The 23,095-nt window shown below is 40.3% G+C and overlaps 1 protein-coding gene across 15 annotated transcripts in view; it reads right to left on the minus strand.

Moving 5' to 3' along the window:
* LOC132815678 (histone deacetylase 9-like) overlaps positions 1-23,095 on the minus strand; it is a 766,519-nt gene that overhangs the window by 411,349 nt on the left and 332,075 nt on the right. Inside the window, exon 1 of one of the 15 annotated variants that reach the window (XM_060824728.1) lies at positions 3,819-3,892. The exons of the other annotated variants lie outside the window; for them this stretch is intronic. The gene's annotated coding sequence lies outside the window, so the exon portion shown is untranslated. Of the gene's footprint in view, positions 1-3,818; positions 3,893-23,095 lie in introns of those variants that run through there. 15 annotated transcript variants of the gene reach the window in all.

Genomic DNA, 23,095 nt, shown 5'->3' on the forward strand with positions numbered 1-23,095 from the left:
CTCTTCGACACAGGATTCCCATTCACCAAAGTTCATATCGGGATACACTACATGTATTAACTGTGGCCAGGAAAAACAAATTGAAGCCAAAGAGAATAGTAATTAGCTCAAAGTCGTAGAACATAGAGCTAAAAAGAAAACTTGTATTTATATATCTCTAGTCCCATCCTCAAGATATTGAAATTGCTTATGGGTTATTGAATTACGTTTGAAACTGAGTAATTATTGTTTGGTAAGAAAACCTGATAAATATGCATGTACGAGATTCACCAAAGAATGAGCATTGAACCTGTTTGGACGAAGGATAAATTGAAGAATAAATTTGGACATGATACAGACAGTAACTGCACTTTCCTAATTGGAATCTAATAGCATTGCAATAGAGAAGCAACAAAAAGAGGTCATCAGAGAAAGATACGGAAGAGGAAGTGAATACAAAGTAAGAAACATTCAGATGAAGAGGATTAAAATTGGGAAGACAACAAGGATTCCAATTCTTACCAAAATATCTGGAGAGCCATCCAATATGAATTGTGAGAGCAATAAGAGCTCTAAAATCCATAAACTATACAGCACTTAACTGTTTAGTGGGTTTGATTTTTGTTTTTTATCTTGCTTTTTGTCACTCAAATACTTTTCTCTTCTGCTTTCTGCACCCATTAATTTTAAGCTGCCAAAGTTGCAGGTGTCTATTCATAACTACAAAGTTATTGGTCTGTAAGCAACGTTTGGATAAAATGTCTAAGCATGAACTTTACCTGTCCAATCAGATGAATACTAAAGCTCTGAAATAGCAGATTCATATATGGAAGGATGTGATCATTTTGATGAAGACTTTCTTATGGAACTCATCTCAAAAAGATCTTAAAATCTGTTACTTATTTCACAGTCTACTCCTTTAGCCCTGACCTTCCAATCGACCATTGTGATCCACGCTTAGCTCCTGTTCAAGTGCATGTTTGAGAAAGGAAACATATATAATCTTAGAACATTGGGCTTAAAACCATTTCTCACCATCACTTATTCTCATCCCCTCGAAGACTGTTGCCACCACAGCATTCTGACATACTGCCACTTCACATTTCAGTAATTGTTAAAAGGAGTTCATGCTATGCCCACAGCTCTAAAGTGTAAAATACTTGAGAAGAATCATAATGGAGCAGAATGGTAAAGAAGCGTTTCAAGGTAATCTTTGTTCTAATAGCTAAAAGTGAAGACTGGAAGGCCATGAGCATTTTCTGTGGTAACAGTATTATGCACTGGTAACGCTGAATTTTAAAGTTATGTACATTAATTACGTCTGGCATTGTCAACATGTGTTGTTAAACTTGGAAGCACACTGGAATTCTGGAAGTGCATATAATTTTTTCAGAAGTATTAACAGCAATTAAAGCAGAAGATGAACATACTGCTACATTAGTATTTGAGTTAAATTTAGACACAACACAACCAGATTTTCAATTGGTGGCATTAGGAGGGGACAATACAAGTAATTTAGCAAGACTTCCATGATCAGGCTGTCACCAAACATCACAGTTGTTTGATTTTTTTTTAAATGATCATCAAATTCATGCAGAGACATTTGGGTAAAGGATCTCATATACATTACTGAAGTGAATCTAATAAGCATGACTTTAGTTACTGGTTGTTGCTACTGTTCATACACTATACAATATGATTCACAAGAATACATTGCTTTCATTTAAAGCTGGATATCTGTTTGTTGGGGAAAAGATTTCAACTGTATGTGAAACACCAATGTAAAGAAAATTCTGTCAGTTCTTTTACAATATGGAGTCAGGTTATGCAGAACTGTTCGCTATCAAAGTTCCAACCCGACTAAACAACAATGAAGCAGCTGCCATTACACTTGAAGTAGTGCTTAAATAATGTTTCTTGCCCGATAAGTCCACCTGCAGATTTACTTGGAAAGCTGAGTTATGTTAAATGTTATTTCAAACAGCAAAATTACTTAGTACTTTTAAGTTTGTTTATCCAATTCCCTCCTCTCCAATTCACATGTGCATCTGCACGCGTACACTCAAATACACAAACCCACTTGATTGGATCCCTATTCCTACTTCAATTAACTTTTCACTGAGAGATCAGAAGAATGAACTATTTATTCCATGGGGTTTCAACTCTGAAGGTGGTCCACAAATCAAGCATTGCAATAGGAGCTACATATTAGCCAAAGGATTTAAACACTTTCCTGCATGTGTGCTTTCACATTCAATTCTATGCCAAAGGTATTGGCAAGTTAACAATATTCCTTGAATAATGCTTTTTCTTTCCCTACCAACATTTGAACTATGATTGGTTCAATCTAATGCTAGCAAAAGCACAGTGCACACATCACAGCATTTCCTAATATGTTAACATTCCTGTCCTAGGCCTGTTGCACTGCTCCAGTACAAAGAGGAGCAAGACAATCTCAATTTTCACTTTGGCACTTTACAGCCCTCAGGACTCAACACTAAATTCAACAATGTCAGGCAATGCACGCTATCCTCAATTTTGACCCCATCCCCTTCGCCCACTGCTCTACACCTTTACCAGTGTCTTGGGTTCACTCTCAGCAAATCCACCTTCATTTCTGTTATTAATACCTACTATTAACACCTACTTTTCATCTATATCTCTTTTCTGTTACCTTAGAACTGCCTTTCCCTTTTGGTCTGGCCATTTCAACAACCTGTTTCACTTGCTTACCCTTTCCCTTTGTCAACAGTATAAAAGCTGTAACTATTCCAGCTCCATCAATTCTTAGGAAGGGTTACAGCTGACTCAAAACATTTACTCTCTGCTGCTAAGTTCGCTCAGCATTTCTAATGTTTCCTGCTTCTTATTCTGTGATCAAAGTAAATAAAACAATGAAGAACAAATTGCAAAGAATAATCCAAAGATTCACTTTGGAAATATCACAATTTCTGTGCAGTTGCACATGAATCTGTAAGTCTCCTAATAGTGAGCTTACAGTCTCAGTCAGACATTCTGCCAGAGGCCTCAGAGAGGGTAAATTGAAAACCCACATTATTTCAGGATTTGTTCTTTTCTTCATTGTGCGTTTTCATAGACACTGACTTAAAGAGATAAATGATACACATAAGGCAGGCTATAAAAATGACAAAACACATTGCAAACCATCTTGAGAAGGTGACAATGAAAGTTAAGCACTTTCCCATAGAGCAGGCAAGAAAAATAAATAAGAAAACACAAGATTGAAGCTGGGGTTGTTTTTGTTTCAATCAAGTCAATTCACAAAAACTTATCATAAATCAGGAGGAGACAGATAGGGATTTATTTGGGGGGGTGGGGGGTGAGGCAGAAGGAGAGGATTGTGATAGGAACTAGAGAGAGACAGTTATTAGCAGGAAAAGGCTGAAGAGGTCTGTGAAAGGCCTGTGGTTGGCTGTATTGCTTGGTCCCCAGGAGGGTGCTGGAACATGGGTTGAACCTCTGAAGCTGGAAGCTTGCAGTTTACCATACTCTCACAGAAACATGATCCACAGCAATTACATTTCAATCAGCTTCTCAATTTCTTGCCTCTTGGTTTCCCACCTCCCAAGGGGGATGCTTGCACACCTCGCACAACCTCCTGCTATAAAATTACCAATGGGTACATTCGGGATGGTTTTTTAAACAACAACATTCCACAACCCCACACCTCAATCTCATCTCATCTTTTATGAGGTTGCTTAGTATTGAGGCCCAGAAGTTACAATTAGAAACTGCTTTGAGCATCAAATAACAGTGATTATTACCTCTTTATTTTCTCCCCTTCACTTTGTTAAGAATTGAAACATGATACACTGTACCTTATGATTCTGGGATTACTGGCTCATGCGTCTCTTCTGTGGTAGCTCTGTGACCAGCTGTATCTTTCTTTTGTTACACACTCTTTCCCTGATGGAGTACCATCCAGCACTAGCTTCTCACAGCTGACACTGGGAATATAGCCAAGAAGCTGCTATAGCTTGTCACAGAGCCAATGCCAAGATACTATTCTCACTGAAATATATTTCATTTTGTTTTGACTCATCTAAAATTTCTCCTTCGAAAATAGTAAAATAAAACATATTTCACTACCTTCCAAAAAAAAAGTGACCTTTATTTAGGCTTAAAGTCACAGAAAAGGATTAGAATTAATGGCTTTAGTCACAACAATTAAAGATGATTCTTGAGGCACCCTTATAAATAGAACTCCAGAACCAAATTTTTGGATGATCAAAGGTAAGACCCACCCACCCTCACCTTATTACCAGCTTTGTCATTGTAACATACTTGATAGAGTGACATTAAAAGATTTGACAACTTATGTAACTGAAGTTTTCAAATCAATAATTCAACACAAATGATAATATTCTCTTCCCCTTGGATGCTTATGATGCTTTGCTGCAGGTGACATCCATATTTAGCTTTCGTCAAACACGCCAGCTGGATGTACAATGAAAGGGAAGCTCCCAGCACTGCAGCAGTACACAGTGGAATCTGCAGATAAATGTCTCAGTGTTGTTTCATTGAAGTTTCAATCTACCAGACTCCTTACACGTTATTCCTGCAAGACTTTCAAATTAAACTATTCTAGTCTGACAACAGGCCCATTTCTTATCTCTCCACCCTTCAGGCTCTCTGTCTTTATTCCTGATGAAGGGCTTTTGCCCAAAACATTGATTTTACTGCTCCTCGGATGCTGCCTGAACTGCTGTGCTCTTCCAGCACCACTAATCCAGAATCTGGTTTCCAGCATCTGCAGTCATTGTTTTTACCTAATTGATTTTAACCCTACTGCAAATCCTCTTGCAAGGATGCCTGCCTTGAAGAAATTTTCCTCCTCTCTCTACAAGAATCTCGTGAGTCCCTCTCCCACTGCAACTCTCCCCACCCCCACCCTCCTCCAGCTTATCTCTCCACCCTTCAGACTCTCTGCCTTTATTCCTGATGAATGGCTTTTGCCGTAAACGTCGATTTTACTGCACCTCGGATGCTGTCTGAACTGCTGTGCTCTTCCAGCACCACTAATCCATTTCCAATGAGTCCAGCTTCCCAAAAATTTGTTCAAAGTTACATGACTTGTGTTGAAGTCCTGGTGGTCAGCTGAGGACTTCCTGTATCCCTGGAGTCTGATGGTGGAATTCTGGTCAATTGTGCAAAATGAGAACCTTGCAGACTTCCTCCAAGTTACAGAACAAACCAAATCCAAGGTACAGAAAGGAAGAGAAGATAAAAGACAATATGTATTCTAACAATATATCCTCTTTATGTTTAAACAAACCAATTTTAAAACTGTAACACAATATGACATCGAGTTAGAACATCAGGGGAAAATAAACTATTTGCAGTGAAGACTACAAAGCTCAGCTAGTTTTGGCAAGGTTATGTAGACAAAATAAACATTGCAGTGTAAATTTATTTATCTCTATGTCTTGAGCTACATTATTATTTCCAGGCACCATCTTCAAAGCCAGTTTTGAAATACTTTTACAGAAAATAGATTGCAACAACTATTGTTGGCTAAAAGACCCAGATAAAGCTCCCTCCCTCCTTTGCATCCCACCCTAGCTGTGCCCAGAAGCCTTGGAATTTTCCCAATAAGACAGAGGTGATTTCGGAGCTGGGATGGCTGCCTAATAGGCACATTTTTTGGAGATTCTGGCAGAGAAATTAACTTCACTGAGGCAGGCAGCCAGTTAAGGATTTATTTAGAAGTTATTTTTAAAATGCTCCTGCATTCGACTCCTCTCACTTATACAGTCCAGAAGTCAGTAACAACTCTGGTGACAGTACCTCCTCTCAATGACCAAACCATCCCTGTCAAGGGATCTAACAATTGTAGGTTTTCTTTAATTTAAAAATTTTCAGCAAACTTCCAAGAGCACCTCATTTTGAGATACACTGCTTTTATACCTCAGCCTCACTTTTCCTGGTGATGGAGAATGTGGAGGCAATTAATAGGTACCCACTTCATATGACATTGCATTAGTGGGTTCCTTGATGATGCATATAGACTTATGTCCCACACCTAGTCAGATTTCCAATGTTCATATAAATCCCAGCCTGAGTCTACAAAGTGTGCCACTTCTGTCCAATGCCAAGGCAGAAGCTGAGAGGACTAAAGTCTGCAGTTTTTGTATCAGGATTCCATGATTTTAATCATCTGGCTGTGTTTGTTTTTTATATGTGTAGATTGAATCATAGAATTATAGACTCCCTGCAGCGTGGAAGCAGGCCATTCAGCCCATCAAGTTCACATCAACCCTCCAAAGAGCATCCCATCACCCCCTTACCCAATCCCACATTTCCTATTGTTAATCATCCTAACCTGCACATTTTAGACACTATGGGCAATTTAGCATGGTCTAGCCACCTAACCTGTGCATTTTACCCATCTGGAGTAATCCGGAGCACCCAGAGGAAACCCACACAGACCACCGGGAGAATATTTAAACACCACACAGCTTGAGGGTGGAATACCAGAGTTTGAGTGTCTATCACCATGGATTTCTATAAGGTCCCACATGGGATCAGAAGATAAATGGTTCTGGTATCCAGAGTAACTTAGCAAGTTGGATTCAAAAATTGGCTTAAAAGTAGCTGGCGGTAGAAAGTTGTGTGGGTGGCGATTGATGCTGAAAAATGTGTTGCTGGAAAAGCGCAGCAGGTCAGGCAGCATCAAAGGAGCAGGAGAATCGACGTTTCGGGCATAAGCTCCTCATTCCTGAAGAAGGGTTTATGCCTGAAATGTCAATTCTCCTGCTCCTTTGATGCTGCCTGACCTGCTGCGCTTTTCCAGCAACACATTTTCAGCTCTGATCTCCAGCATCTGCAGTCCTCACTTTCTCCTGGGTGGAGATTGATGTCCAGTGATGTTCAAGAGGGATCACTGCTGGGTCCCTTATTGTTTGTGATATATAGAAGCAATATGGAAGAAAATGTGGGAACAATGGTAAGTACGTTTGGAGATTAACAAGAAACTTGGCTGTGTCTTTGACAGTGAGGACAAAAGTCTCATGTTACAGGATTGGTCAAATGGGCATAGCAGTGGCAGATGGAATTTAACCCTGATCAGTGTGAGGTGATGGCAGAAATAGCAAGGAAAATGAATATTCAGTAAAATGCAGGAAACTAGGAATCTCAGAGGAACAGTGAGATCTTGGAATACTTGTTCACAAATCCCTGAGGCAACAGTGTAGTCAAGGATAGTTAATAGAGTAGTTAAGAATGCATATAGGACACTTGCCTTTATCAGTCATGGTGTGGATTACATGAGCAGGATGGTCAAGGATGAGGCCACAGCTATAGAATTGTGTACAGTGCTTGTCACTGCACTATAGTAGTAAATTGACTACACTGGAGGGGGTGCAGAGGACATTCACCAGGATGTTGCTTGGGATGGAGCAGTTTAGCTATGAAGAGAAGCTAGATAAGCTTGAGTTCTTTGGAGCAGAGAAGGCTGAGAGGGGACGACATTGAGGTGTATAAGATTATGGAGACTTTGGACAGGATGGACAGAAAGCAGCTGTTCCCATTAGTTGAACAGTCAATAACAAAGGAGCAGAATCTTAAGTGAAAAGTGGGATGTTTAGAGGGGATTGGAGGTCAAATCACTTCATCCAGAAAGTGGTGTGAATCTGGAATGCACTAACTGGGGAGAGCAGTTGAGGCAGAAAACCTCACAACCTTTCAAAAGTACTTGGATAAGCACCAGAAATGTCATAACATTCAAATCTATGGGCTGATTTCTGGAAAGTGTAACCAGTGGAGCTTTAGTGTAGTTTTTCATCAGTGCACCTCAATGGGCCTCTTCTACAATGTATGTTTCTTTGATTTATGATTGCAAAATCCTGATGACAGCAAAATATCCTGTGACATATACAGACACGGCCTTAGCTTGCACAGATAATTTACTTCCAAATCACTTGTACACTCTTTGGAGGACAGATGACAGTGCTGTATTTCTTTAGGCATTCCTGAGCTGGGATTGGAATATAATCTGGAAAATCATGTAGGGAACCTGCCGTACACTGCCTCATTTTTGTGGGTTCAACCATTTGGCACCTTCAGGTATGTACCCTGAGCAACTCTCTCTCCCTGGAAATCCCACAATGATATAAAAGTACACAGGCCTTACAAGGCTGGTTCCTGTTCCTTTTTCCCTGCCTTTTGTCCCAGGCAAGCCACACACAGCGATGGTCAGGAATTGGTCCCTAACATTACAGGGTTAGTATTCAAGAACTATTGGTGGAATTAAGAGAAGCAGAGGTTTGTAAATGCTTGCAATAATATTTGAAGTAATGCAACAGGAGCTGGACTGCCCTATGATTTGTGTGAGAGCTGAGCTGGGTAGGAGTGAACAGCAATAACATGTATGCACATAGTGTATTTAATGTAGCAAAACATCTCAAGAACATTAGAAAATTAGGTCAGATGATCGAAAAGAAGACTCTAAGAGGTAGATTTTTAGGAGTGCCTTAGAGGAGGAACAGGAGGTATAGAGCTTGAGAAGTGTAGTGAACTGGAGAAGTACTGTAGAATTAGCATTCCAGAACTCAAAGCCGAGGTGACTCAGAGCACAACCACCAATGCTGAAGCAATCCAGTGGGCAAGTGTCCCACTGAAAATAGCAGCAGAGAAGACAGAAACAGGTCCATATTTGAGCAAATAGGTATGGGAATGGGAATACAGCATCCAACCTATTTCCTATCATTACTAACTCTACAATGCTAAATAGTACTCATGTCCTGCGTAAGGTATTGGAGACAGGATTAAACATAAAAAGAATGCCAAATCAAAATGATAGACTGCACCAAGTAACTCATATCATTTGAAAACTAAAGCAAGGACTTTTTTTAATGCTCTGCAAACCCAACAGTTTCCTGCCTGCAACATCCTGGACCTGAGATGGATAACTCTGAGACATGGCAAATATTGCGACCAGCCTGCCACCAAAATGTATATCAAATTGCCCTGAAACCAGTCAGGAAGGGGAAAGAAAAAGCAGTACAACTTAGAAATGACTGGTGCTGCTCCAACCTGCTTTTGTGAAGCTGAAAATGGAACTCAAGTGGTTCTGGTGCCAGCAGGATTAATATTTGACAGTTTTAACTGGTTTTTCCTCATGTTGTTATGACGATGGATTAGAATCCCAAAGTATTTATAGATATTTTTCACTTTCAATTCCAAAATGTGTTGCTTTTAAAAGAAGGACTGCTACATTTTTTAAAAGTGCAGATTTAAATTCAGTGAGTGGCAAAATCCTGTGTGAAGGCCATGGAATGTTATGCATGTAAATTGCTAAGAAAATTTCAAACCATGAGAGATTTAACATGAAGAGATAATGAGAGAGGCTGATTACCGATCTCCTCTCAGCAGACAGCTGCCTCTTACAGACATTTTGCTTTAACCTTCAGGAATATACACAGAAAAGTTTAAAAAGCCAGTTTTAATTCTTCTGGAGTGGACTAGTAAGTCTAAAAAAACGGGAAAAAGAAAGTAGGCCGAAATGCTCTTGTGTATACCAGCCTGAGTTCAAGTGCTACTATGCTCTGAAGGTTACAGTGGAAGAACCATCCTGTAGTCATCTTCTGTTGCAGGTAAACATCTTTTTCACACACTGAATTCGACAACACTCAACTATGCTCTTCTTTAAAAATAATTCATAGACAAATCCACATATACCTTCTTTAACATTTACACTTCTGAGTCAGAGAGTAAATATTTATTAGTCTATTTCTAATTACATACATGCATGCTGTCATAATGCTTATTCTCATGTGTAGTAAATAATAAACTCATCTCCTTTGTCAATTCAAGAAAACTTGGCTAAATTGGCTCCTGATTCAATTAGTTTTTATAACACAAGTTCATTTGGAAGAGGGGCAAAAGTATCTACAAGGGAAGGCAACCTTTTAGATAGCCTTGTCACCAAGCAAGGGCTTGGGTGAAGAAAGAAGTGGAGCCAGCTCATCTCTCATGACATTGACCTGAGAATGTAACTTTTTTTTAAAAAAATTGTGATTTACATATAAAAGAAGTGAAAACTATCATGGTATTCTAACAGATGAAAGACTCAACAAACATTCAAGATATTTTTCAATGTATAATTTCAGTTACATCATACTGCAAACTTTTGCTATAAATTCTGTGTCTTACAATTGTGTCCTCCACAATCACCTGATGAAAGAGCGGCACTCTGAAAGCTAGTGCTTCCAATTAAAAACCTGTTGGACTATTACCTGGTGTTGTGTGATTTTTAACTCAGCATTTATTCATCTTTACTTGCTCTTGAAAAGGTTCTGTTCAGCTAATTTCTTCACTTGTTCCAGTTCAGTTGGTATATGTACACTAACAGTGAGGGAGGAAGTTCCTGGATCATGATCTACTAACAGTCAAGGAATGGTGGTGATTTTCTTGGAGGAGAATTTGAAGGTGCTAGTGATCCCATGTATCTGCTGCCCTTGTCCTTCTAGATGAAAGTGGTCATGAATTTGGAAGGAGCTGGCTTGGTGAACTTCAGTAATGGATAATGCAGATATTATACACTTTTGTTACTGTGTGTTTGTGGTGGAGGGTGTGAATATTTGTGGATGTGGTACCAATCAAGGATGCATCAAGCTTCTTCATTGTTGATGGAGATGCACTCATCCAGGCAAGTGGGGTGTATTCCATCACACACTTCACTTGTGCTTTGTACATCATGGTAGGCTGCGGGGAGTCAGGAGGTGAGCTTCTCACTGCAATATTTCTAAACTCTGACCTGTTCTTGTAGCCACTGGGTGAGTCCAGTTCATTTTCTGGTTAACAGGCCAAAACGTTAAGTCCTTAAAAATGTCACTCAGTTTAGTTGGTATGCATTTTGTTTGTTACTCATGGAAGTAAGGGGAAAGGTCAAGGAAGAACGGGCCAGTATCATCCAGTTCCCCCTTAGATATGTGAATGGTGCCAGAGGACTGGGAGATTACAAATGTTATACTCCAATTCCAGAAATGAAAATGACAAAACAACCACTGTCTATTAATTCACTGGGATATTGGCACTGCTGGCAAGGCTAAAATAATTGACTGCCTGCCCTTGAAATGCCAACGGTGAGTTGCCTTTTTAAAATATTGCAGTCTGGGTGGTTAAAAATGCTCTCAGTATCCTTTGGAAGGGAGTTTTGAGATTTTGTGATGGAATAGCAATAATGTTCCAAGTTAGAATGGTAGGTTGGATTTAACGCAGCAAGACACAGTGAGAAACAGGTCTATTTAATTGTGGGAGAGGAGTTTTATCATGGTGGTGGTAAAAACCCTCTGCTTAAGTTGAAGGAGATGCAGGATTTTCAGCCAGGGGCACCGGGATGCCAATGCAGCTCATGAATGAGTCAATTGATACCCATGATTCCTCCGCAGACCACCATCTAGATAAATTTGTTACAGGAAACTTGGGCTGAGGTGGCTTTCCTCTCCTGCCAAAGTCTATGCTAATCTAGCAACAAGGCAATGTGCCTCCAAGAACTAGTTGGAAGGAGACCAGAATTGCACGCAATATTCCAACAGTGGCCTAACCAATGTTCTGTACAGCCACAACATGATCTCCCAACTCCTGTACTCAATACTCTAACCAATAAAGGAAAGCATACCAAATGCCTTCTTCACTATCCTATCTACCTGTGACTCCACTTTCAAGGAGCTATGAACCTGTACTCCAAGGTCTCTTTGTTCAGCAACACTCCCTAGGACCTCACCATTAAGTGTATAAGTCCTGCTAAGATTCGCTTTCCCAAAATGCAGCACCTCGTATTTATCTGAATTAAACTCCATCTGCCACTTCTCAGCCTATTGGCCCATCTGGTCAAGATCCTATTGTAATCTGAGGTAACTCTGTTCGCTGTCCACTACACCTCCAAATTTGGTGTAATCTGCAAACTTACTAACTGTACCTCTTATGCTCACATCCAAATCATTTATGGAAATGACCAAAAGTAGAGGACCCAGCACCGATCCTTGTGGCACTCCACTGGTCACAGGCTTCCAGTCTGAAAAACAACCCTCCACCACCACCCTTTGTCTTATACCTTTGAGCCAGTTCTGTTTCAAATGGCTAATTTTCCCTGTATTCCATGAGTTCTAACCTTGCTAATTAATCTCCCATGGGGAACCTTGTCGATCGCCTTACTGAAGTCCATATAGATCACATCTATCTCTCTGCCCTCATCAATCCTCTTTGTTACTTCCTCAAAAAACTCAATCAAGTTTGTGAGACATGATTTCCCATGCACAAAGCCATGTTGACTATCCCTAATCAGTCCTTGCCTTTCCAAATACACATACATCCTCTCCCTCAGGATTCCCTCCAACAACTTGCCCACCACCGACGTCAGGTTCACTGGTCTATAGTTCCCTGGCTTGTCCTTACCACCCTTCTTAAACAGTGGCACCACGTTAGCCAACCTCCAGTCTTCGGGCACCTTACCTGTGACTATCGATGATACAAATATCTCAGTAATAGGCTAGCCAATCCTCTATTCCATTCCTACAGACTCTATAAAATGTAAAACAATGTTTCCAGTTGAAACAAAACACAGTAATGTGGTTAACATCATGAAGCACTAAAATACACTTCAGGTGACACAATTGGCCTATTGAAATGGGCAGTCAGGGTTGATGACATTTAACAGAGGAAAATATGAAATCAGACATGGTCTAAATTAAATGGTTCAATTTTAAAAGGTGATTTGGGAACAGAAGGACTGGAAGAGGTATGTACCTAAATCTTTCAAGGTGACAGACCAGGCTAATCAGGCTGTTAAAAGCATTTGCAATCCTAACTTTTGTAAAAAGAGGAGAAGAGGTGAAGAATTGAAAAGCAACAAAGTTATACTGCTCATTTACAATACACTGGCTAACCCTAAACTGGAGAGTTGTGTTCAATTCCAGGCACTACTGTTGTTAGGAAGAATGTCAAGGGATTAGCCAGGGATGAAGGAGGGGAACTTCATTTATGTGGACAGCTGGGATTGTTGTCCTCAGATCAGAGAAAGTTATGGGGAGATGATACAAAGGCATCCAAAATCATGACTGGCTCTCACAGAGAAAATAAGGGGAAACCTTCCTGTGGCTGAAGTGACGGACACCAGATAACAAGGCTCTGAAGTGTGATTGGCTAATATATCAGAGGTCACGTGAGAAAATGTTCTTTTGAAAAGGGTGATGCTATGATTACCCTAATAGGGTAGAGAAAACAAACTTAGCAACAACATTCAATTGGACAAATATTTGAGGGGAAACATTTGCAAAGAAATGGCTAATGGGAAAATTGCAAACATATCTGAGTAATTGGACAATGATAGAGGAGTTGCACATACATAACAGGATGAATAGTCTGCCTCTGTTCTGTAATATTCCATACTATGGCTTGCATGGAAAACCCTCAAACTTGATGATAAGCCTGACTTCCAATCAAATGTGATGATTCTGGAGCAAGCTGCAGCATATAAGATTGGTTAGGGTGAAGGAGCATGGTCATCTGAGTCTAGATCTCAGGTTCTTTTGTACTGGTGGGACTCGACGGCAGTGGATGCTGATGCTAGAGGAGCTTGAAGGGGGCTGGAGCAAGCATTCCTGCTCCTGCTGGCTCACAAGAAGTGCTGAAATGGCACTCATCTTCTTCCTGAAACTGCTTTTGCTACAGCTGTCAGGTTCCCTGAAGTGGGTCAAACCAGCTACCTTAACAAAGCTCAAATATTAGCAGATTGGAGCTGCCCTCCAAATGCACCAAGGACTTTACCTCCATTTAAGTCACATCTAATCCCGCTCACTTGCCCACATTAAAACTCTCTCCTATGATTCTACAATGATCAAAGTTGGTTCCAGGATACCATAGTGGCCAAGAATCATGGGTCCAAACCTCTATTCTGTTCTGGCTCAACATTCAATGTTCCTTTGCAATTTTTGAAAAGCTGATATTGTTTTTTCTCATTAAACATTTTATTTTTCTATATTAAAGATAGTTCAAAGAAAGAATTGGATATAAATTTAAAAAGGAAATCTGAGAGCCAGCAAAGACACAATGAATGAAATGGTCTTCTTCTGTGGTGCATGACTTTAAGATTAAAAAATAAATACAGAAAAGATGAAAGCTTTTCTTTTTGTTCTATTTAAGGACAGCTTACTCTAATGCATCTGATACTGCTAATTACAAGTAGAATGTTTTAATATTCATCCAAAGAATACAACATAGAAAACTAAACAGTTAATCATTTGCTATTAAGAACAGAGAAAGGACTGATATCAAATGTTCTTCCAGGAACAAAGCCCATAGATATATAAATAATTTGGTGTGTTGTGAAAATATCTTTCTTAGATAATTAACTTTTTTTGAATAATGTAATATGCAAATGTCAGAAAGATCTGGACAATAAGAAAATACTCCGTATGCTTCTTCTAATTCTCCCTCCTTTATATTTAAAATAAAAATTTAAAATCTTGCTAAAAGAAAGAAATAATCTTGTGAAAGCCAATGTTTTAATTATCCAAACATACAATACATGTCACTAGTTGATACTGTTACCGCTTTAATCATTAAAATTCATATTAAAATGTAAATGAAGTAAAGCTCTCTATTGTGACAGCCTGTCTCAATAAGTATCTAGGTTTCTATATATAACTCAGGCGAAGGTCACTTTTATAATCCTAGAGGAATATTAAACACAAAAAAAAACTGCAACTGCTATTTGTTCTATCTTGCTGTTGGGCTACAGGCTTTTATCAGTAAGTTTACAAGCTAATAATGTTAGCTAGCACAAGAACAATGACCACAGGCAAGTGGCCTTTTGTTGTACTCTTTTCCTGCTACTGAAAGTCATTTTTATTTGATGGTGTCGTAACAAACAAGATGAAGATGAATTTACTCTTTCTTCATGAGTTAACAGCAATTAGACCACTTCATTTGCATGGCATTGCTAATAGAATTTTGTTTTGTCTGCCACCATTTTCTCCTTGTCCAGTCCAATGTGTTGACAAGATCTCCCTCCATCTTCTCTTGTATCACTCTCACTGAGTCGCGTTACCTTTCACATATGTACGCTTACTGAACTGCAGTGCTAGCACTATGTTCTGAGGAAGGATCACCGGACCCAAAATGTTAACTCTGATTTCTCTTCACAGATGCTGCCAGACCTGCAGAGTTTTTCCAGCAATTTCTGTTCTTGTGGCTAGGACCACGTTCTGCTGTCACACACTGACCAAAGCACGGACAGCTCAAGGTAACTAGGTGAAAGTGAGGACTGCAGATGCTGGAGATCAGAGCTGAAAATGTGTTGCTGGAAAGGCACAGCAGGTCAGGCAGCATTCAAGGAGCAGGAGAATCGACGTTTCGGGCATGAGCCCTTCTTCAGGAATCTGATTCCTGAAGATTCCTGAAGAAGGGCTCATGCCCGAAATGTCGAATCTCCTGCTCCTTGGATGCTGCCTGACCTGCTGTGCCTTTCCAGCAACACATTTTCAGCTCAAGGTAACTGCCCAGTTAAATATGTTTTTATATATTCCAGATTACTTGGCTGGCAATTATTAACAAGAAATTCTTAGGCAATTAATAAGCAAATTCATTTCAGAGCTTAAATTGATAAGTGCACCTTCATATTGTGGGCGGCACGATGGCACAGTGGTTAGCACTGCTGCCTCACAGCACCAGAGACCCAGGTTCAATTCTCACCTCAGGCGACTGACTGCACGTTCTCCCCGTGTCTGCATGGGTTTCCTCCCACAGTCCAAAGATGCGCAGGTCAGGTGAATTGGCCATGCTAAATTGCCCGTAGCGTTAGGTTAGGGGAATGGGTGGGTGGCGAGTCAGCGTGGACTTGTTGGGCCAAAGGGCCTGTTTCCACACTGTAAGTAATCTAATCTAATTAGAGGAAAAAGTTATTTTCTGGCTTCAAGACAAACAGAAGGAGAGAAAAGAAAACAATTCTCTCTTACCAACTTGTGAAACAAAGGGTTAAAATCTTTAATAGGAATTGGCTTAAGTGTTAATTTTGGGGAGTTTCACAGTGAAGTTCTTAATAAGAACGCGAGCAGTTTTCTCATGCTGTTCTCCACAGCTCACTTTATACCTCATGCACTGTGACCAACTTGAATGGAAAACGTAGACTGATGAGTGACCGTACCCCAAACTGATCTTTGTTCAGCTCCCCACCTGATTTACTGAGGAGCGTTCGACTGGTTAAACTGGATCCGTAGGACTAACCGCGGCCCATTCCCTGGTCTGTATTGTTACACAATGCCTGACCCCGACCAAAATGTCAGAGGAGCTGCTGTCAGATAACACCCTTAACTTACTTTGCCAACACCCCTGACTGAAACCTACCTCTCCTGACTTGACCAAGGACTACTCCCTTTAGACTTTGAGGCATGGCTATTTGCTTGAAGCCATATGCAATGTGTTTGCCATGTATGCTGATGGCAAATGGTGGAGATGTTTAATTAATGTCGCACACTTCTGTATAGCAACATGTCAACCCACTTGCCTGAACACTGCTGACAACTACAAAATCTCCTGGTCTTCTGTCTATGATAAACAGCAAGAAGTACTGTGAGCTTTAAGGTTTTGAACAAGGGAAAAAAGCACCAGAAGGCAAGGCAAGAGAGAAAGATTGTGAGTATCCAAGTAGGTGCAAAGTGATCGAACATGAGCGAGCGAATGAGAAACCTTGGGGGTACACTTATTGAATTCTTGAGATGGTTGCCTATCCCTGCACATAAAGTGTCTCGGTAATCTCATTACAACAAAAGGTGCCAATTCGCTCAGAAACATAGCATTGAATGATAAACTGTATCACAAACAGACAAGAGACCTGTCATGAAAATGCGAAGATACTTGTCCGATATCAACCACATGGAGCTTGCCTTGAGAGGTCAGTGCTTATTGTTCAAAATGGAGGACCGGAGAAGCAAATGGTGAGCTTGAAAAATTGCCAGGTACCTACTGTGACTTTTATGTCAGGAGTCACCACTGTTTAGTTTCTCCTTGGCATATAGAAGAATAGGAAATGTTTTCAATGCGGCAAAATTAGACTCTTGTAGTCTAGATCAATTTCAGTAAGGCTTTTGATGAAGTTTCACATGGTAGGCCTCTCTGGAAGGTTAGATCGGATGGAAACCAAGGGGAGCTGGCAAATTGGATACACAGTTGGCTTGATGGCAGGAAGCAGAGGGTAATAGTGGAAGGATGCTTGTTGAACCAGAGGCCTGTGACTAGTGGAGTGCCTCAGGGGTCAGGGCTAGGCCCATTGTTATTTGTTATCTATATCAATGATTTGGATGAGAATGTACAAGGCATGATTAGTAAGTTTGCTGATGACACTAAACTTAGTGGTGCTGAGGACACTGAGGAAGGTTAACAGAAATTGCAGCAGGACCTTGATCAGCTGGGGAAATGGGATGAGAAATAGCAAATGGAGTTTAATAAAGATAAGTGTGAGGTCTTGCATTTTGGGAAGTCAAATCAAGGTAAGAATTTCCTGGTAGGGCATTAAGGAGTGTAGTGGATTAGAGGGACTTTGGAGTTCAGGTGCACGGTTCTCTGAATGTAGAGTCACAAGTACAGGGACGTGAAGAAGGCTTTGACACACTGGCCTTCATCAATCAGGGCATTGAGTACAGAAGTTGGGAAGTTATGTTACAGTTGCACAGGACGTTGGTGAGGCCGCAGTTTGAGTATTGTAAATGGAAGGACGTTATTAAACTGGAAAGAGTGCAAAAGAAATTTACAAGGATGTGGCCAGGACTCAAGGGTCTGAAAGGTTGCACCTAAGAAAACTTGGTGAATTCCTGCAGTACATCTTGTAGATGATACACACTGCTGCTACTGAGTGTCAACAGTGGAAGAAGTGGATGTTTGTGGACGGCAAAGCAAGTGGACTGCATTGTGCTGGATAGTGTCAAGTTTTAAGTGTTGTTGGTGTTGCACTTATCCACACAAGTGGGAAGTTTTCTATCACACTCCCAGCTTTGGAAAAGCTTTGGGAAGCTAGGGAGTTATTATTGCAAGCTCGTGGACAGTAACCTGCTCTTGCAGCCTTAATGCTTATGGGGTTAGTCAAGATCAGTTTCTGGTAAATGGCAACCTCCAAGATGTTGATAGTGGAGGACTCAGCAATGGTTATGCTTTGGAATTTCAAGTAGTGATCATTGGATTCTCTCTTGTTAGAGACAGAGGAGATATCCTGTCCAGCAAACTGGTTTGAGTGATTAGTTCTTCAATGCTGGGCACATTGGCTTCAGAAAGAATCTTGTTTTTCAAGTGCCTTTCTTTCCCGTTAACCTAAGGCTATCTATTAGCGTCATAGAGATGTACTATGGTCCAACTTATCCATGCCAACTAGATATCCTCATCTAATTGAGTCCCACTTGCCAGCACCCGGCCCATATCCCTCCAAACTCTTCCTGTTTATATACCCATAGTGCTTTAAATGTTGTAACTGTACTAGCCTCCACCACTTCCTCTGGCAGCTCATTCCATACATGTACCAGCCTCTCCGTGAAAAGGTTGCCCCTTAGGTCTCTTTTATATTTTTCCCCCCTCACCCTAAACCTATGCCGTCTAGTTCTGGACTCCCTGGCCCCATGGAAAAGACCTTGTCTATTTACCCAACCATGCTCCTCATGATTTTATAAACCTCTTATAAGGTCACCCCTCAGCCTCTGATGCTCCAGAGAAAACAGCCCCAGCCTATTCAGCCTCTCCCTGTAGCTCAAATCCTCCAGCCCTGGCAACATCTTTGTAAATCTTTTCTGAACCCTTTCAATTTTCACAATACCCTTCTGATAGGAGGGAGACCAGAATTGCACGCAATATTCCAATGTCCTGTACAGTCGCAACATGACCTCCCAACTCTATACTCAGTGTTCTGTCCAATTATGTTCCAGGTTTTCAAATATGTCAAGGTTAATTATTTAAATACTCTTCAGAATCATTTGTATAATACTAAAATACACAAAACATGCACCTATGTAGCAGTCTGAACTCCAAGAAAAATGTGAAATGTTTTACAAAGGCATGATAAAGCTACTGAAAAACTACAAAATCTACAAAAATAGAGGCAACCAAAATTTGGGCAAGAGTGCTGAGTTTTTGAAAAAACTTGTTTGAGGAGGAATGGGAAATGGAGTTGGTTAGAAAGGAGTGTATAAGCTAGAATGATAGATGATCCAAAGGGTACAGATATGCTTTCCAAATTGCCTACTGAATGTTTTAGATCCCACATACGGCATCTGTACAACATTCACTGCCACAGAAGGCAGTGGAGGCCAGGTGACTGAGTATATTTAAGACTGAAATAGATAGGCTCCTGATTGTCAAGAGGATCAAAGGTTACAGGGATAAAGCAGGAAAATGGGGTTAAGAAACCTATCAGAGCTGAAAATGTGTTGCTGGAAAAGCGCAGCAGGTCAGTCAGCATCCAAGGAACAGGAGATTCGACGTTTCGGGCATAAGCCCTTCTTCAGGAAGCATCTCCAGCATCTGCAGACCTCACTTTCTCCTTAAGAAACCTATCAGCCATGTTTGAATGGTGGAGAAGACTCGATGGACTGAATGGCCTAATTTCTGCTCCGACGCCTTACTTATGGTCTTTCTTTTATATGGTCACATTTTCTGCACACCAAGCAAGGCTGATGGGACAGATTCAGTCCTTGCCTAAATGTTACATTGAAAGGGAGAGGACATGTGCCTAAGCCTTACTCTTCCCATAAGAATTTCGTCTGAAATGAACAACAAACAAAAAAAAAGTTCTACACCAATTTCTTGACCATTCCCTTTAACCATGGCACAATTTCACCACAGGAAAGTTTTGAATTTGTTTTTAAAAGTATGCATAAAAGTGTCACACAGTTCACAATATTGTATCAACTAATGAGCAAAAAGAGAGATAATGGTTCATGTATCATACATAAAAAGCAAACGTTTCTTACTTCACCCTCTTCTAAAAATATAGCTTCAGTTCTTTATTTAGCAGTTGGTAGCAACATCTCAAGAAATAGCTATTTCTATTGAAACCACAGTAAAAGGAAACCACAGCGACAAGCACCAAGATATCAAAAATTAAACGGAAAGAGCATGGATCTAATATTAAAGCATGAGTTTCTTATTATTTCATTGAATCAAAGTACTGCTTGACTGAAATAGAACCAGTTACAGCCAGGGCAATGGCAGCATAATGGTAATGTCAATGCCTGCAGACCTGATGTAATGCCCTTGAGGCAGGAGTTCAAATCCCTCTGCAGCAGGTGGCAAAATTTAAAATTCAATTAATTCAAGAAGTCATCTCAGTGATGGTGATTGTCATGAAAACCCATCTGACTAATCATTGTTCTATCAGAAATCTGCCATCGTTATCTGGATGGTTGGTTTGGGATGCAGGAAGGGTTCAATTTGTGAACCAACTTGAGGCCATCATGAAGACCCTGCCATCTCAAACTTGTTTCTCATTTGAGGTATGGTGACCCACAGGTTAAACTTACCTTCAGTTGTCTCTCTCTAATCAATGGGAGAGCACCCAATGGCTCTATGGTGATTTTCACTCTCTGGTCTACATATTGAGGCTCGGCTTTTAGCTGCCCTCAGAAATGGCCTTACAAGCCACACATTAGTTCCAAATCTTGACAGAAAAGTCAACAAGTTTTAGGACTATCGGCATCGGAAGTGACAATGGCACACCAAGTCCTGTCAACCCTGCAATGTCCTCTTAAATTCTGAGTGCTGCCTTACAGGTCAAACAATAGCTTGGTACAGTCAATGTTCCAGACATGACCATCAGTTCCCTGTATCCTATCCCACTGGCAGGACGGACCCACTAGGGATATCAACACGGTGGTATACCATGTGGGGATAGAGATGTCCTGGGACTCCACCCCATGAAATCTCAAGGTAAGAAAACCCCCTGCTGATTACCACATATTGTACCTTCATCATGTGTTTAGTCAGTATTCCTTCATGATCAAACCTACTTAAAAAAGTATTGAGGGTGAGAAAGGAACAGTATGCTCTCTAGGTTGGATATATCAATGTGTTTCACAAAGAGTGGTTCAGTTGTATCACTAATACTGAGCTATCTGAGTCCTGAAGGACACAATCGGCTAGACTAAGCCTGCAGCAAGTGGTGAAGCAACCAAGAATGTGCAAACTTACTTGACCTCATTGATACCAATCAACCATACATTCATCCATGACAGCATTAGACGCAGTGACCAGCACACAGTCCTGTGGTCAAAACTTCTTGCTTTCACACAAAACATACCATCCATCATGCAGTGTTGCACTGCCACAATGCTAAATGGTACACATTCAGACCAGATCTAGCATCTCAAAACTGGCCATGGGCAGGATGCTGTGAGCCATTGGCAGCAGCAGAATTATATTCAACCACAATCTGTCACCTCTTGGCCAGGCATGTCACCCACGCTACACTAAACCAGTTCTAAGGAAAAGTCACTCAACCTGAAACTCTGCTTTCTCTCCACAGATGTTGCCAGACATGCTGAACATCTCCAGCAATTTCTGTTTTTGTTTCCGATTTACAGCATCCGCTGTTCTTCCATTTGTTTTTAAGCCAGGGATCAATCTTAGTTCAAGGAAGTGTGCCAGAGACCATGCCAGGTTAGCATAAGGCATATCTGAAACATAAGGTATCAACCAGCACAGACTACAGTACAAGACTACTTCCATTCCAAGCAATGTAAGCCGCATGCAAAAGACTAAGCTAAGTAATCCCAACACTCATGCATCATTTCTGTAGTCCTACCATACTGAAACACGAATGGTAGTGAACAACTGAAAACAAAAAAAAACAGTCAATGTGGGTTCTGCCAATATCCCCACCTTCATTGAAGAGAGCCAGCCCATCATTAAAAAAACGCTGAAGTATTTGTAACCATCTTCAGTCAGAGTTTCAAAGTGGATGATCCATCACAGGCTCATGAGGTTCTCAGCATTACAGCCATCGGATAATTCAATTCACACGTGTAATGTTAAGAAATGGCTGAAGGTCTTGTATTCTGTAAAAATTAATGTTGTCAAAGACAATTAAGACCTGAAGGGACATCATTGGATAAGGTCCACTTATCACACTATAAGACACTCTTTCTGGGAAGAGCTAACCAGACTTTCTAAGGAGTAACCAGTGTGTAGTTCCAACAGCAGGAAGAGAATTTCTTTTCATAGTCTGACTTCAGTGATTTGAAAATGATCTATAGTAGTTTCTCCAACACAAAATGAACACTTTCAACCAACTCTAAGTAAATAATGACCATTAATAATTATGATTACTTAATGATTTTGAGTGAGTTTGTTAAAATGATTCATCCCTAAGCAGCAATGCCATTAAACACTAATGGAACGGCAACAGACAGTTAAAAAAAAACCTCCCCCGACCCCTCATTAAATCTGAACAATATTTAGTGAGGATAGCATTAACATATAGCTTGGAGAGATTATAACTGTTTTTGATGGTTTTAGAAGACATCTATAAAGTGGTTGTAATTAATCAGAAACCCTCTGTGAGATAGCTTTTATGTAAACACTCCCAGTTATCAACTATTTTCAATTCATTTCATGTTTTCTCACCAAGTTATTTTCTAAGTTGGTTTATCATATTGGTTAAAATAAATATAAATGTAACTTTGGCCCCAAAAATACTTTCTTCTGATCTGTGTACTTACCAACGTGGACTCCATATGTAATAGCTTCAGCGTCGAGTATGGAACCAGGAAAACTGGTGGGTTCAAAGGTCATTTCTTACTCATGCTTTCCTATATTTATAAAACTACATTTTGCAGCTAAATATGAATAACTTAGAACAAGTGATACTCTCTACAGCTGAGACCACAATCTTAATGCTGAGCATTATGAGTGTCATAACATAAAAGTTCAATTCCATGGAGATGGAATCCTCCAGTGTAAAAGTGACTTGTAATTCTAAGCTAAGTTGAAGTCTTTGCTATCTTAGATTAGTTGTAATAATGTAAATTGAGAGGTGCTCAGCTTATATTGAAGGTTTGGATTTATTTCGTTGGCAAGCCACACAATTCTATTATTCTAAAAAAACTGAAGTACTAATTTA

Source organism: Hemiscyllium ocellatum, chromosome 5, assembly GCF_020745735.1.
Source record: "Hemiscyllium ocellatum isolate sHemOce1 chromosome 5, sHemOce1.pat.X.cur, whole genome shotgun sequence".
Taxonomy (NCBI): domain Eukaryota; kingdom Metazoa; phylum Chordata; class Chondrichthyes; order Orectolobiformes; family Hemiscylliidae; genus Hemiscyllium; species Hemiscyllium ocellatum.